This window comes from Petaurus breviceps, unplaced genomic scaffold (genome assembly GCF_028583685.1).
Source record: "Petaurus breviceps papuanus isolate PSGF00001 unplaced genomic scaffold, PetGlider_PUasm1.0 90847, whole genome shotgun sequence".
Lineage (NCBI taxonomy): Eukaryota > Metazoa > Chordata > Mammalia > Diprotodontia > Petauridae > Petaurus > Petaurus breviceps.
In genome coordinates, this window is record NW_027187360.1 from 17,285,731 (window position 1) to 17,302,634 (window position 16,904).

Genomic DNA, 16,904 nt, shown 5'->3' on the forward strand with positions numbered 1-16,904 from the left:
AATTTCTTGAAGGATGATTTCTAGGCTCTTTTATTTATCATGGCTTTCAGGTAGTCCAGTGATTTTAAAATTATCTCTCCTTGATCAATTTTCCAGTTCAGTGGTTTTTCCAATAAGATGTTTCACATTGCCTTCTATTTTTTCATTTGTTTGGATCTGTTTTATAGTATTTTGATTTCTCATAAAGTCATTAGCTTCCATTTGCTCCAATCTAATTTTTAAGGGGTTATTCTCTTTAGTGAGTTTTTGAAACTCCTTTTCCATCTGTCAGATTCAGCTCTTTAAGGCCTTTTTCTCCTCATTGGCTTTTTGGGCCTCTTTTGCCATTTAAGTTAGTTTATTTTTCAACGTGTTATTTTGTTCAGTATTTTTTTGTGTCTCCTTAAGCAGGCTGTTGACTCACTTTTCATGATTTTCTTGTATCACTCTCATTTCTCTTCCCAATTTTTCCTCCACTTCTCTTACTTGACTTTCAAAATCCTTCTTGAGTTTCTCCATGGCCTGCAACCAATTCATACTTTCCTTGGTAGCTTTTGATGTAGGAGTTTTGACTTTGTTTTCTTTTTCTGGTTCCATGTTTTGATCTTTTTTTGTCCCCCAAAAAGGTCTGATTGCACTTTCTTTGCTTGCTCATATTGGCAGTCTAGTAATTGATTTTTGAGCTCTTTGCCACAGTAGAACTCTGCTTCCAGAATGGAGAGAGCTTTGTCCCAAATTGCTGGAGTTTTTTCAGCTGCCAGAGGTTTGAGAAGGGCTCCATCTCTACAGCCACTACAAGCTCTGGCACACTGGCCACATCCCAGGACCACCACCCAAGACTGTGACCCAGATCCAAGCAGGTAAAAGCAAGAATTATCTTCTGAATTGTCACTTGGCACACTACAATCTGTAGGCCAGGAGCTCCATAGGCAGCCACATGGCAGCAGCTGCAGCCAATGTTCCCACACCAACTCCCACCCTGGGGGTAGGGGCTGGACCATGCTCTTTAGCCACCTGGTTCCATCAGATCTCCCTGCTGACCTTTTACTTTCTCTTTGGCATTTATGTGTTGAGAAGTCTGGAAACTGCTATAGCTGCTGGTGATTCACTCTCCTGAAGTCTGCTCTGGCCAGGCTGTGCCACTGGTCAGGGACACCCTGGGTCTGGGACCACATGGTTCTCATGGGACTGTGACCCTTCCTGTCAGCCCACCAGGCTGCCTTCAGTAGGAGATTTGTTTCTCTCTGTCACTTTGTGGGTTCTGTAGCTCTTAAATTTATTTTGAGTCATATTTTACAAGTATTGGAGGTGGTTGGTGTGGGAGCTCACTCAAGTTCCTGCTTTTACTCTGCCATCTTGGCTCTGCCCCCTGATTCATTTGATTCTTTTATTATTTTCCATATAGCCTTTGGTACAATGCTTAGTTAGCATATAGGAAGTACTCAGTGAGGACTTGTGTATTGATTAAATTCATTGCAATTCAACAAATATTTATTAAACACTTACTATGTGGAAGGGGATACAAAAATAAAATGATACCTTCTCTTAAGAGCTTCTCATCTTTTGGTGGATGCAATGTGCAAACAGATAAGTAGACAGAAAATAATTTGAGCAAAGTGAGAGCCCTATTACTAAGGGAAAATAGGAAAGTCAGCACCTGAGGCAAGCTTTGATGAAAGTATGATGGAGATGAATTGAAGAAAAATGAATTTGAAAGGAGATTGGAAAGGGATGGTCAGACAGGAAGGAGAATAGTGAGAGGGTGGAGCATATTGGGTACAAGGGTCAGCCTGTGCGAAGATGGACGGAGAGAGAAGGCATGTTGAGTCTGGGGAATTGCAAGGAGAGCAGTTTTGTGGAAACAGGTGTACGAAGTGTATAAAGGCAGGCTGGATTCCGATTGTGAAGGATTTTAAATACCAAACTGATTCACTTGCCAAATGTCACACAGCGATCAAGTTGCAGACACAAGACTAGAACAATGATCTTGAGATTCCTAGCTCAGTGTTATTCCAGCTGTATTGTATTGCTCCCTTTGTTGTTGAATCACTATCAATATCTTCTATGTTCTTTGTGAATAGTCATTTATCAAGATCAACCTATTTTAATCATAGATCACTTGATTGTGGCTATTAACTATTTTACTATAATAATACTTCTCTGATAAGAGTGAAGACTTTTTAAAAAAGAATCATAAGCTCATAAGAATATATATTCAGAACTGGAAGGTCCAATGGAAATCATCTGGTTCAGTATTCTTTTTTTACAGATGATTGAAACCAAGCCCAAGAAGGTGACACCATCTTCCCAAGTTCATACAAACACATTTAATAAGCACCAGAGCTAGGATTCTAACCCTTGTCCTTTGATTTCAAGCCCATTGTTTTTTTATTAACTCACCAAATTCATATATAGTGACCAGGCGTGATGACCAGGTATAGTGACCAGGCATAGTGAGGCTAATTGATTTTATTCTCAGGCATACTTTGTCTGAGAACCAGACTTGGACTTTGAATTTGCTTTTTTCACTCCTATAACTTCATTTTGAATGCAGTGTGAGAACATAAAAGGAAGCAAAAAAACGTAGAAAAGGTGAGCTAATGTAGGAAGCTTATAGACTAGTTGGAAAGAGATGATGAAAAGCTATTAATGTGTATAACACATGTGCCAGCATACTCTAACTTCACTTATTTCAGTAAACAAAAACCAATATGGAGTCTGACTGATTAATGAGATAAACTCATCTTGTGCCCCAGGAGACATGTAGATGACAGGAGTAGATATGTCCTTGTACATTTGGAGATGTTTATTAGCAGGCTCATGCTGAGCTATCCATTCTATCAACTTTCTCTGCTTACTCATTTATTGAGTCATCAGTTTCAGCCTGATGACCCCTAAAAGCCTGTCTGGGTCTGTCATGAAAGAAAATGGCTTTGAGTACCATTGCTGAAACAGTCCCAATTTTCTTTTTGATGAATACAGAAGACAAGCAATGTCAGAGTGATTCTGTCCAAGAATACAAAGCCTGCTGGGACTTAGGGATGTCCTGTAGACACTGTATGCTAGTTCTGAGAATTTTATGCCACAGTCCTAAAAATGCAGCTTGTATAGCATGGCCCCTGGCCTAGCCTTCCACTGGGTTATGGCTTTTTTACTGATCATCCTCTAATATGCCTTTAATCTTTCACTTTTAAATCCAGAAATTTGAGAAAAGGACATTCTAGCCATTTTTACTTTATAATCACTTTTCCAAGTGACAGTTCCATTTTTTTGGTCTCTGTGCATTTGTAGAAGTATTTTTTTAATGCCTGGCTCATTCATCATCTCTGCCTTTCTGATTTCTTGTCTTCCTGCAAAGCTCAACTTAATAAGTCTTCTCTGCAAAGTCTTGCTTGTTTCTTGCCATTGTTAGAGCTTTTTCCCTTCTCAGCCTTTCTTGCAATATACTTGTTTACTATTTGCATGTTGTAACCCTAACACTGCATTGAAAGACAGTTCTTTAGGTCAGGAATTGATTCATTTTTGTCTTTGTTCACAGAACCTAGCACAGTGTCTTGTGTATGTACCAGTGTAGGTATGTTGTTGGGTCATTTATTAGTTATGTCCAACTCTTTGTGATCCTACTTGAGGTTTTCTTGGCAAAGATACTGAAGAGGTTTGTTATTTCCTTCTCCAGCTCCTTTTATAGGTGAGGAAACTGAGGCAAACCAAGTTAAGTGACTTCCCCAGGGTCACATTGCAAGTAAGTATCTGAGATTGGACTTAAACACAAGAAAAGGGTTTTCCTGACTCCAGGTCCAGTGCTCCTATCCATTGTACCACCTAGCTGCCCACTGTATAAGTGTATACATACATAGACCTATTAAATATATGTATATTTATGTATATATGTGGTATATACATATATATGGATATACATGTACATGTAAATATGTGTATGCATATGGACATACACATATACAATGTATATATACTATATTATATGTATTACACTTATCTGTATGTATTATGTATACATGTGTGTTTATATTTAAAATTAATTTTTTTGAGTTGTTTGAAATAATACAGCTTTATTGCTATCATCTATCTAGCTGTTTTTCATTTGTCTATCTATCTCATCCATTTACCTATCTAGATATAGAAAGATCTATTTATTTAGTTCTGTCTCTTTTTATCTTTCTCTGTCTTTGCATTTTATCTATCTATCTATCTATCTATCTATCTATCTATCTATCTATCTATCTATCTGTAATAAAAGCAGAAATGAGTTATAGATGGGTGCAGAATGAAGCATTACATCCTTACAATAACTTTTGATCTAGTTCAAATTCCTTTTTATGCTAAGCTAGAAATTATCTTGGAAACAGCCAGACTTAAATTATATCGTTTTCTATAACAAAGTACTTTGATCTCTGACCAGACAAAGATATGGAAAATAATTTACCTTAGTTTGAGGACACTCTGTCCGCTTTTTGTTAGTTAGATGTGGTAGCTGTATGTAAAGGGATGTCATCCTGCACTCATCAGGGAAAGGGTCTAGCTATTAACCTAGAAGGCTGAAGCTGAGATAAATTAATTGGCCTGAAGACATGGTCCCAGCAACCAGAAGCAAAGAGCAATGCACAGAAGAGATGATGTAACCAGCAGCCACTAGAAAAAAATCAAGCAGAAACTACATGCTCAGCAGTAGTCATCAGAACAGCAGGTCCAGGGGACCAAAATGCTTTTTTAAAAGCAATGCAATAAGAGAATTCTATTTGTTTGAGCATACATCCCAGGAAATCTTAGGGACCTCCAGTCACATTTCAACATGCTCTAAAGAAGTAAGTGGTGAGAGAAAAAATCAGTAGGGACTGACTCATCCACTTCAAGAGTAGATCCAAAAACTGGCTTTGGTGACTCTGCAATGCCTGAAAAATGGAAAGGTAATTTGAGGAAAGTTAGACAAGTGATGTAGGGCAGAAGTGGAATTTGGAGAAGAGAAATTTGATAGAAATTAAGGGAAATATGAAGGAAAACAATCAGACACTAGCGAAGATTCTTACTCTAGGTTCAAAGAATACCAGGACAGATAACAATTAAGAGGGATACAAAAGGATTAAAGATAATTAAGGAAGACTAAGGGATTAAAGATAATTAAGAAAGACCATCCTCAGGGATGATTTGATTTAAATAGACAACAGACTCAAAGAAGATGAAAATGAAAAAAACAAAAAGGATCATTAGATATATTTTCTTAGAGGCCTATTTTCATTTTTGAGATGACCTTTTTTAGTAGAATGATATGGCCAATGTTGCATATTCAATCAGTGTTACAGAGTTAAAATTTTGTGGACCAAATTGTATCTTAGGGGCATGTAAAAAATGTACCATAAAAACAAATATAGATGCTATATGCCACAGACAAACACACACACACACGTCTGTTTGTCTGTGTGTGTATGTTCATTGAAAGTATATTTATTTTTGTTAAACAATAACTACCTTCAGCAATAAGTTGAAGAAATGGAGGCATTAGGTACTTCCAGGAACCAAGATGGCAGAGTAAGTCGTAAGTCACTATCACTTTCCTTTTTGACCTCTTTAAAACTTAGTAAATAGTGTCCCAAGAAAAATCCTTGAAAAGCAGAGGAATAGACAAACAAGTTGGAGCAGTCTCTTAATCCCTGGAAATTTGGAAGATCAGCAAGAAAGGTCTGTTTTGCTAAGGTAAAACTGGAGTACCTTTCAGGACAGTAAGTGTTCTAACAAGCCAGCAGCAAGCCCCATGTCAGTAAACCAGCAGGATATCCTGAGTTCCAGGGTGGTGGAACAGGCAAATACCAATACCAGGGCCCTGCCATGTGCCTTAGCATAGCAAGGGTAACTAGTAGACTCCAACTCAGAGAACCAACATATGTGCCGGTGCAGCCCCAGGCAGGCAAGTGTCCCCCAGTACCAGACCTTGATGCAATTCAGCTCAGCCCCAAGTAAGTAAGATTCCTCCATCAGTGAGCCTTCCCTTCCCTTTCCTCCCTCCCCCCCCACCCCCCGCCAGCTTATCATAATCCCAGTGAAATGCAGAAAAACCGCACCTGGCCTCAGCAAACACCAGACACCACCACTAGGACCCCAACTCAGGTGAGCTGCCAGTCCCCTAGAGTCCCTAGCTGCCAGTACCTGAGGGCCCAGCACACAAAGTCTGTGACCAGCCACCTTGCCCTCAGTACAAGAAGCTTGGGACAGTGCTCCCTGTGCTCCAACAGGAGAGCTCAACTTTAAAAGCCAAAATATAGGCAAATATCACGAGAAAGAATCAGAAAGAGCACTGACCATAAAGAATTGTTAGGGTGACAGGGAAGATCAAAACACAAACTCAGAAAAAGATAACATTGTTAATATACCTATATCTGAAACCTCAAAGGGAAATATGAATTGGTTCCCAGCCCCCAAATTCTTGGAAAAGTTCAAGAAGAATTTCAAAAGTCAAATTAGAGAAATGGAAGAAAAATTGGGAAAAGAAATGAGAGGTAAGCAAGAGAGAGTCAACAACTTAGAAAAGGAAATAGAAAAATTGACTGAAGAAAACAACTCCTTAAAAAATATAATAGGTCAAAAAGAAAAGAAGGTACAAAAATCCACTGAGGAGAACTCCTTAAAAAATAGAATTGACCAAATGGAAAAGGAGGTACAGAAACTAACTGAAGAAAACAATTAATTAAAAATTATAATTGGGCAAGTAAAAGCTAATGACTCTATGATACATCAAGAATCAGTCAAATAAAATCTAAAGAATGAAAAAAAATTAGAACTAGAACCAGAGGGTAAAATAATCATTGAAAGAATACACCAATCACCTCTTGAAAAAATATCCCAAAATGAAAACTCCAAGGAATATTGTAGCCACATTCCAGAATTATCAGGTCAAGGAGAAGATGCAAGCAGTCAAAATGAAACAATTTAAATATCATGGAACCACACTCAGAATTACACAGGACCTAGCATCTTCTACATTAACGGATCAGAGAGCTTGAAATATGATATTTCAGAAGGCAGAGGACCTTGGATTACAATTGAGGATCAACTACTCAGCAAAACTGAACATAATTTTTCAGGGGAATAGATGGATATTTAATGACATAGGGGACTTCCAAACCTTCCTGATGAAAATACCAGTTCTCAGCAGAAAGTTTGATCTTCAAATACAAGACAAGAGAGGCATAAAAAGGTTAACAGGAAAGAAAAAAAAAAACATGTTATTCAATAAGGGTAAACTTTTTTTTTTCATATAAGCAATTGGGGTTAAGTAACTTGCTCAAGGTTACACAGCCAGTTATTTTTGGGTGTGGTGCTAAGTATCTGAGCCCGAATTCGATCCCCAGATCATCCTGACACTGGTGCCGGTGCTCTTACTCGCTGTGCTACCTGGCCACCCCAAGGGTAAACTTTTTACATCAACACATGGGAAGATGATACTTGTAACTCTTGAGAACTGTATTTTATTATGACATTTAGAAGGGGTATGCATAGAAAGGTGGTGTAGGTATAAGTTGACTATGATGTGATGACAAAAAAAAATTAAGGGGTGAAAAAAGGATTGTATTGGGAGAAAAGGAAAGGAAGAGAAAAAAAAGGATAAATTGTATCACATAGGTAGGCACAGAGATCTATTACACTAGAGGGAAAGATGGGAGGAAGGTGAGCATTGTTTCAATTTACTTTCATTGAATTTGGCTCAAAGAGGAAATAACATACATATTCACTTGGGTAGAGAAATCTATCTTACCCTATGGGAAGTAGGAGGGTAAAGTGGAAAGAAAAGGGAGGGGGACTGATATAAGAGAGAACAGAATGAGGGAGGCAGTGGTCAGTAGCAAAACACTTGTGAAGAGAAAAAGGGAAAAAGGAGAAAGTGTAAACAAGGGGTGGGTGGGGAAGAAGAGTAGGATGGAGAGGAAAACACAGTTGATAATCATGGCTGTGAATGTGAATGGGATGAACTCTTCCATAAAACAGAAGCAGATAGCAGAATGGATTAAAAAAAAACATAAACCTACAATATGTTGTTTACGAGAAACACATTTGAAGCAGATACACACAGAGTAAAGGTGAAAGGTTGGAGCAAAATATATTATGCTTCAACTGAAGTTTTAAAAAAAAGTGGGTTTAGCAATCCTGATCTCAGACAAAGCAAAAGAAAAATAGATCTAATTAATAAAGATAAGGAAGGAAACTATATAATTTCTAAAATATATAAAGAACTGAGTCAAATTTATATGCATATGTCATTCCCCAATTGGTAAATGGTCAAAGGATAGAAACATACAGTTTTCAAGTGAAGAAATTAAAGCTATCTATAGTCATATGAAAAAAAATTTTCTTTTGCTCACTATTGATTAGAGAAATACAAATTAAAATAACTCTGAGGTACCACATCACACCTATCATATTGTTTAGCATGACAAAACAGGAAAATGATAAATGTTGAGGATAATTAGAACACTAATTGTGAAGTTGTGAACTGATCCAATAATTCTGGAGAACAATTTGGAACCATGCCTGAAGGGTGACAAAATTGTACATACCCTTTGATCCAGCAATACCACTTCTAGGTCTGTATTCCAAAGAGATCATAAAAAAGGGAAAAGGACCCACAAGTACAAAAACATTTGCAGCAGTTTGTGTGTGTGTGTGTGTGTGTGTGTGTGTGTGTGTATGTGTGTGTGTGTGTGTGTGTGTGGTGGATAAGCAGTGGAAATTGAGGGGATGTACATCAATTGGGGAATGGCTGAACAAGTTGTGTTATATTAATGTAATGGAATACTATTGTTCCATAAGAAATAATGAGTAGGCAGACTTCAATAATACTTGGAAAGACTTATGAACTAATGCTGAGTGAAGTGAGCAGAACCAGGAGAACATTGTACACAGAAACAGTAGCATTGTACAATGACCAACTTTGATAGTCTTAACTCTTTTCAGCAATTCAATGACTCATAATGGAAAATGCTATCTACATCCAGAGAAAGCTATGGAGTCTGAATGAAGATCAAAGCCTCCTATTCATTGTCTCTCTCTCTCTTTCTCTCTCTCTCTCTCTCTCTCTCTCTCTCTCTCTCTCTCTCTCTCTGTCTCTCTCTCTTTGTTTCTCCTTTCTCATAGTTGTTCTGCTTTTTTTCACAACATGACTTATGTGGAAAATATGTTTAATATGAATGTGCATGTCTAGCATATATCAGTTTGCATGCCATCTTGAAGAAGGGGGAGGGGGAAATGTAGAACTCAAAATCTTATAGAAATGAATGTTGAAAACTAAAATGAAAGAAAGAAAGAAAAAGGAGAGAAGAAAGGAAGGAAGGAAGGAAGGAAGGAAGGAAGGAAAAGACAGACAGAAAGAAGGAAAGAAAGAAATGGAGGCATCAGGTATGCATAATTTTTTTCTAGTATAGCCATGAAAGGAAGCACAGAGGCAGGTAGAGGACAAGTTATGGATTGAGAAATAACTAGTTTGTGCCCTGCATCTGGCAAATACTAGTTCTGTGACCTTGGAGAAGTAACTTAACTTCCTACTGCCCCAGTCAGTTATCTAGGATGGGAATTTACAGATAAATTTTCTATCTATATTGGTGAAAAGAAGATTCCTACAACATGAAATCACAGAATCATACTACCTACCCACTCAAATCTAAAACAAACAACAAACCCTATTTTTCCAATAAAATGTTAATTGGAAGACTGTTGGCCTGAGGAAGTTCATTTCAATTAACAGGCACATTCTAAATTGAATTATTAAAAGAAACTTCTGTGCACACTTAGAAAGGGAAGTTATAATCACAAAGACCCAACATGATTTCATAATAGGTTATTTCAAAGTGCCTCATTTTCTTATTTGATAGGATTTCTAGACTGCTAGAATATAGATCATATTACTTAGACCACCCCTTTATAGTCACACAGTTGACTGTAAGGTGTGACAAATATGATCTTATTATGCTTACTTATTGTTAATAAAAAGCATCTTATTTAGTAAGGTAAAATGTTGCCTTAAAAATCTGTCTTTTAATATGCCATAAAATTGATCCATCAGTAGGTGTATAAAGGTATATGTAAATATACATTACACAAATATACACAATCATAGTGATTAAGTAGACTATCACATACTAACATACAAGTATATACATAATATCTATATCTCTACATTATTTATATGTTTCATATATAGTTTTCCTATGGACATGCATATGAATATTATATGTAATATATATGTGGATATATGTCTAAGGAATTGGTCCTTTCTCTGAGGTATAAATGCTTCTGAGAAAAACCACTGCCAAATTATCTGCCTTAACTGTTCAATTATCTGGGGAATGGGTCTGCTTTAGAAATTTTTTTAATTATTCTTTTCAATTATCAAGCTTTTGATTTTTACTCCTTCCAATTTCTATTTGTATGGAAAAAGGGGAAAAAAACCTCTTATAACAGATATTTATAGTGAAGCAAAACAAAGTCTTGTATTGGTCATGTCCAAAAATATTGTTTCTGTCATCTCTTTTTGAGGAGGGCAACAGCAAGTAGCATTCTTTATCATCTAGAATTATAACTGATCATTAAGTAGGTCAATGTACTTAAATCTTTCAAAACTATTAGGTATATAATACACAGTAGTAAATAACTAGGCTTTTGGGACACTAACTCACAATTTGACAAAGATGGTTGGGAAACCTAGAAAAGAGTCTGGCAAAAGCTTTGTATAGATTAAACCAACATCTCATGCTGTATAGCAAGAAAAAGTCAAAATGATAGTTAATTTAGACAAAAAAGCATTATAACTTTAGCAAATTAGGGGAGCATGGAAAATTTTTCCTGTCACATCTAAGAATAAATTACTAATGACCAAACAAGAGATAGAGAGGATCAAGGGAAGTAAAATTATTAATCATGATTAAATGAAATGAAACAATACTAATGAAGTGAAGATTAGAAGGAAAGCAGCAAACTGGGGGAAATTTTACAGTGATTTTCTTTGATTAAGGTTTTATTTCTCAAATATATAAATGGAACTGAGTTAAATTTATGAAAATATCAGTTTTTCCCCAGTTGATAAATGGTCAAAGGATATGAACAGGCAGTTTTCCAACAAAGAAATCAAAGCTATAAAGGTATATAAAAATGTTTTAAACTGCTATTGATTAGAGAAATGCAAGTTAAAACAACTCCAAGGTACCATCTCCCACATATTAGATTGGCTAACATGACAGGAGAAGAGAAGACAAGTATTAGAGAGCATGTGAAACATTGTGACCCTTTTATACTTTTGGTGCAATTGTGAACTGATCCAATCTCTCTGGAGAATAATTTAGAACTATCCCCAGAGGGTTATAAAACTTCATATCTTTTGACACAGCAATACTAGTAGTAAGTCTATATTCCAAAGAGATCACACACATAAAAAAAAGCCTATGTGTACAAAACTATTTATAGCAGCTCTTTTTTTGTGATAGTAAAGAATTGGAAATTGAAGGGATGACCATCAATTCAGAAATATCTGAAAAGTTGTAATGTATGTAGCATATGATTGTGATGGAATGATATTGTGTTCTAAGAAATGATGAGAAGGATGGCTTCAGAAATACCCTGGGAAAACATATATGAACTGATGCCAAGTGAATTGAGCAGAACCCAGAAGGCACAGACACAATAACAGCAATATTTTGTGATGATAACTGTGAATGACTAAGCTATTCCCAGAATACAATTATACAAAAAGTTCCAAAGGATGGATGATAAAACATGCTATCTACTTCCAGGGAAAGAACTGATAGAGTCTGGGTGTAGAGTGAAGCATATTTTTTTCCATTTTCTTGCTTTATTTTTTGCAATATGGATAATATGGAAAAGTTTTACATGATTTCACATGTATAATTATCAGATTTCTTGCCTTACAGTGGGTGTGTGAGGGGTAGAAGTGAAAGAGAGAATTGGAACTCAAGTTTTTTTTTTGGTGAGTTGAAAAAATACAAAATAATTTTTGAAAAAATATTGATTTTTTTATGATTTATTCTCCAATTCACACATTCTTTTGGATTAGATTACTTAGTTTTCAATTAATTTTAGTATATTATTTAAAAGCCATTTATTGAATATAATTTTGAGCCATATTGCATTATGCCCCCAAAAGTGTCCATTCAATATGTTTGCCTTTCTTCATTAGTTTGTGAAGTTTTTAATTCCCTAATGCTTCATCATTTTTCTGTAAAGGTACCATGCACAGCAGAGAAATAGCTGTACTACTTTCTATTCTCATCAAATATTCTCCAGAGGTCTATCAAATCTAACTTTTCAAAATTCTGTTTGTATTCTTAACTTATTTCTTGTTTATTTTATATTTAAATTGCTCTAAGCCTAAGAGTAATAGATTGAGTTCTCCCACTAGTATACTTTTACTTTTTTGTTTTTGATCTCTTTTGGAGGAGAGATCTAATAGTAGTGTTGATAAATCAGAGTACATGTGTTTTTTTTTTAATCCTTTGGGCATAGCTCCAAATTGCTCTATAGAATGGTTGAATCAATTCATAACTCCACCAACAGTGCATTTATGTCTCATTTTCCCCACATCCCCTCCAACATTTGTCATTTTCATTTATTATGGGATAGTACCTCATAAATGTTTTGTTTGTATTTCTCCAATCAATAGTGAGTTAAGGCATTTAAAAATATGGTTATAGATAGCTTTGATTACTTTATCTGACAACTGTTCATATATTTTGATCATTTATCAGTTGGGGAATGGCTCTTTTATGGATTTGACTCAATTCTGTATATGTTTGAAAAATGAGACCTTTATTAGAAAAAACTTGCTTCAAAAATTTTTTTTCACAGTTACTATTGATAACTGTATTTTCCTCAATCCCATTTTCCCATGTTCATTCTATTTTCTTTCTCCTCTCACCCTATCCACCCTCAAAAGTATTTTGCTTCTTACTATTTCCTCCCCTAATCTACCCTCCCTTCTATCAAGCCCCTCCTTTTTTCCTTTTTTTACTCCTGCTTTCCTGGAGAATAAGATACATTTCTATACCCAAGTGAGTGTGTATGTCATTCTCTCTTTGAGCCAATTCTGATGGACAGTAAGGTTCTCTCACTTCCCTCTTTTCCCCCACCATTGTAAAAGCCTTTTCTTTCTTCTTTTATGTGAGATAATTGACCCCATTCTATTTTTTTCTTTCTATTTCTCCAAGTATATTCCTCTCTCACCTCTTAATTTTATATTTTTAGATATCTTCCCTTCACATTCATTTCATACTTTTGCCCTCTGTCTTTATACACTCCTTCTAACTACCCTAATAATTAAAAAGTTCCTATGTGTTACAAGTATCATCTTCCCATGTAGGAACATAAACAGTTTAACCTTATTACATTCCTCATGACTTCCTTTCCTGTTTACCTTTTTGTGCTTCTCTTGAGTCTTATATTTGAAAGTTAAATTTTCTATTCAGCTCTGATCTTTTCATCAAGAATGCCAGAAAGTCCTCTATTTCATTGAATATCCATTTTCCCTGAGGGATTATACTCAGTTTTGCTGAATGGGTGATTCTTGATTGTAATCCTAGATCCTTTGCCTTCCAGAATATCATATTCCAAGCCCCCAGAAACGTTATGCTGCTAAATCTTGTGTTATCTTGACTGTGGCTCCAAAATATTGTTTTATTTTATGGTTGCTTATAATATTCTTTCTTTGAACTGGGAGCTCTAAAATTTGGTTAATATTCCTGGGAGTTTTCATTTTGGGATTTGTTTCAGGAGGTGATGAGTGCATTCTTTCAATTTGTATTTAACCCTCTGGTTCTAGGAAATTAGGGCAGTTTTTCTTGATGATTTCTTGAAATATATTGTCAAGGTTCCTTTTTTGATTATGGCTTTAAAGTAGTTCAATAATTTTTAATTTATCTCACCTGGATCTGTTTTCCAAGTCAGTTGTTTTTCCAATGAGATATTTCACATTGTCTTCTTTTTTTTTTTAATTCTTTTGGTTTTGTTTGATTGTTTCTTGATATGTCATAAAGTTATCAACATCCATTTACTCAATTCTAGTTTTTAAGTATTATTTTCTTCAGTGAGCTTTTGTATATCCTTTTCCATTTAGCCAATTATACTTTTTTTTAAGCAATTGGAGTTAAGTAACTTGCTCAAGGTTACACAGCCAGTTATTTCTGGGTGTGGTACTAAGTATCTGAGCCCGGATTCAATCCCAGGTCATCCCAACTCTGGTGCCAGTGCTCTTACTCACTGAGCCACCTGGCCTCCCCTAAGCAATTGGGATTAAGTAATTTGCTCAAGGTTACACAGCCAGGTGTTTCTTGGTGGGTGCTAAGTGTCTGAGCCCAGATTCGATCCCAGGTTATCCTGACTCTGGGGCTGGTGCTCTTACTCACTGTGCTACCTGGCTGCCCCGCCAATTCTACTTTTAAGGAGTTTTTTTTCTCCTTCAGTAAATTTTTGTGCTTCTTTTCTTATTTGGCTTCGTTTTCTTTTAAAGGTATTATTTTCTTCAGTATATTTTGTGCATCCTTTACCAAGCTTTTGACTCTTTTTTTTCCATGAATTTCTTACATCACTCTCATTTCTCTTCCCATTTTTCTTCTACCTCTCTTACTTGATTTTCAAAATCCCCTTTGATCTCTTCCACGCCATGAGACCAATTAATATTTTTCTTGGAGGCTTTGGATGTAGGGACTTTGAATTTGTTATCTCTTTCTGCATGTGTTTTTATCGTCCTGGTCACAATAGTAACTTTCTATTGTCAGATTTTTTTTTCTTGTTGTTTGCTAATTTTACTGCCTATTTCTTGATTCTTAACTCTATGTTAAAGTGGTCCTCTGCTTACAGGGTGGAGGGCATGCTGTCTCCAACTTCAGGGTTTTGGTATATCTCTTTTCAGAGATACTTCTAGAGATCTGTAAGTTTTCAGCTCTTACACGTTGGCATGATCTAAGGCAATGTTTTTTACTACTCTCTTCACTTGTGCTCAAGTCTGTAAGTGACTACAAGCATTCTTTTCTGCTCTGGAATTGTGATAATTTTCCATGCTCCACTGTGATGCACAATCTCTGTTGTGTTAGTACTCCCCTTCACTCTGCAACTGCCACCCATGACTGCAAGCTGGATCTGAGGATGGATAAAGCAACAGAGTCCTATCTCATTTGTAGCAAAGAGTACCCTATAATCTTCTTATGAGTTTTTTGACCCCCTTACCATCTGTGGGCTGAGAACTCTGGAAGCAGCCACTGCCACTGCTGATTCAGTTGCTCCTAAAACTTGTTCTTGGTTTATTGAGACTGGATCTGTGCTGTGTGACGCATAGTAGACTGTGTTCTACTTTCAGTGTGAAGTGACAGACCTTTCCTGCTGACCTTCTAAATTGTCTTTGGCTAGAAAATTATTTCACCCCATTCTTTTGTGGGTTTTTCTGCCTCAGGAGTTGTTTTATGACAATTTATGAAGGGTTTTGTGAAAAGCTCTGGTGAGTTGTTGCCTGCCTTTTTTTCACCATCTTGACTGCCCCCATCCTTTTCCATTTTATAAGCAAATTCCTACCGTTCATATTCACAGCCATGAATGTTATGTATTTCCCTCTGTCTCATTCTCTTCTTTATGTCCTTCTTGCAGGGTTGAGCCAAGATGGCAGAATAAATGAAAGTAAATGTATGAACTCACTGAACCTTTCCCATATTCCCCTCCAAATAACTTCAAATTATTGCCTCAAAATGTATTCTGTAGTGGCAAAATCAGCAAAAGGACTGGGCGAGGTTGGCAGAAAAGTTCGGTCTCACTGAGTTAGACAGAAAGCATAGTCTAACTCAAACCAGCTTCAAGGCAAGCAACAGCAAGTCCCAAAATCCTGGTACTTGACAGCAGTAAGCCTTTGGGGTAATTGAATCTACTGTGCTCTTAGCTCAGAGATGGTAAAGGCATCTGACAACTGTTAAGAAGGAGATTAAAACAGACCCATTGCTCGCACTAGGTGCAGGACTATGTTGCATTTTCTTACATGTAGTTTCAGGTCACAGTCCCATGGTGAAGAGGAACACTAGTGCACTAACACAGAGTTTTTGGCTGCAGAGGCACAGGGACCTTTCTCACAATTCCAGGGGAAAAAAACAGTAATTGTGGTCACTCACAGACTTATGTATAGACCAAGAGAGTAGTGACCACACCTCTCCTTAGATAATATCATCTGGGAAGAACTGAAAACTTACAGACCCTGAGAACTAGTTCTGAACAAAAAACCTAAAAATTCTGAAGCTTCCTCCTCCACTCTGGGAGCAGAACCCAGCTTTAACATAAAGTTAAAAGTCAAGAAGTAAGTTGATAAATGAGCAAGCCACACAGAAAGAACCTAATCATAGAAAATTAGAGTGGTGGCAGGGAAGACCAAAACACAAACTCAGAAGAAGACAACAGTGTCAAAACCACTGCATTCAAGGCCTCAAAGGAAAAAAAATGTATTTGCCTCAGGTTCAAAAAGAACCCATGGAAAATCTCAAAAAGGATTTTTAAAAAAATCCAACAATAGAGGTAGAAGAAAAATTAGGAAAAAGAAATTAGAGTGAATCAAGAAAAATAACACCTTAAAAAGCAAATAGGCCAAATGGTAAAAGAGGTACAAAAATTCACTGAAAAAAAAGAACTGTGTATACAGTAAAAATGGCCAAATGGAAAAGGGGGTAAACAGCTCACTGAAGAAAGTATTTTCTCTGAAACAGTCTAAGGACAGCTCAGTCCAATGCTACATAAGGAAAAGTCTATCAAAGTCTTTCTATGATATAAATATTATCTTGATACCTTAATCACAGAGAGTCAAAACAAAGAAATAAAACTGCACATTAAGAACTCTAAGGGACATTAATGCTATAAATAAATAAAGTATTTTCTTAAAAAATAGA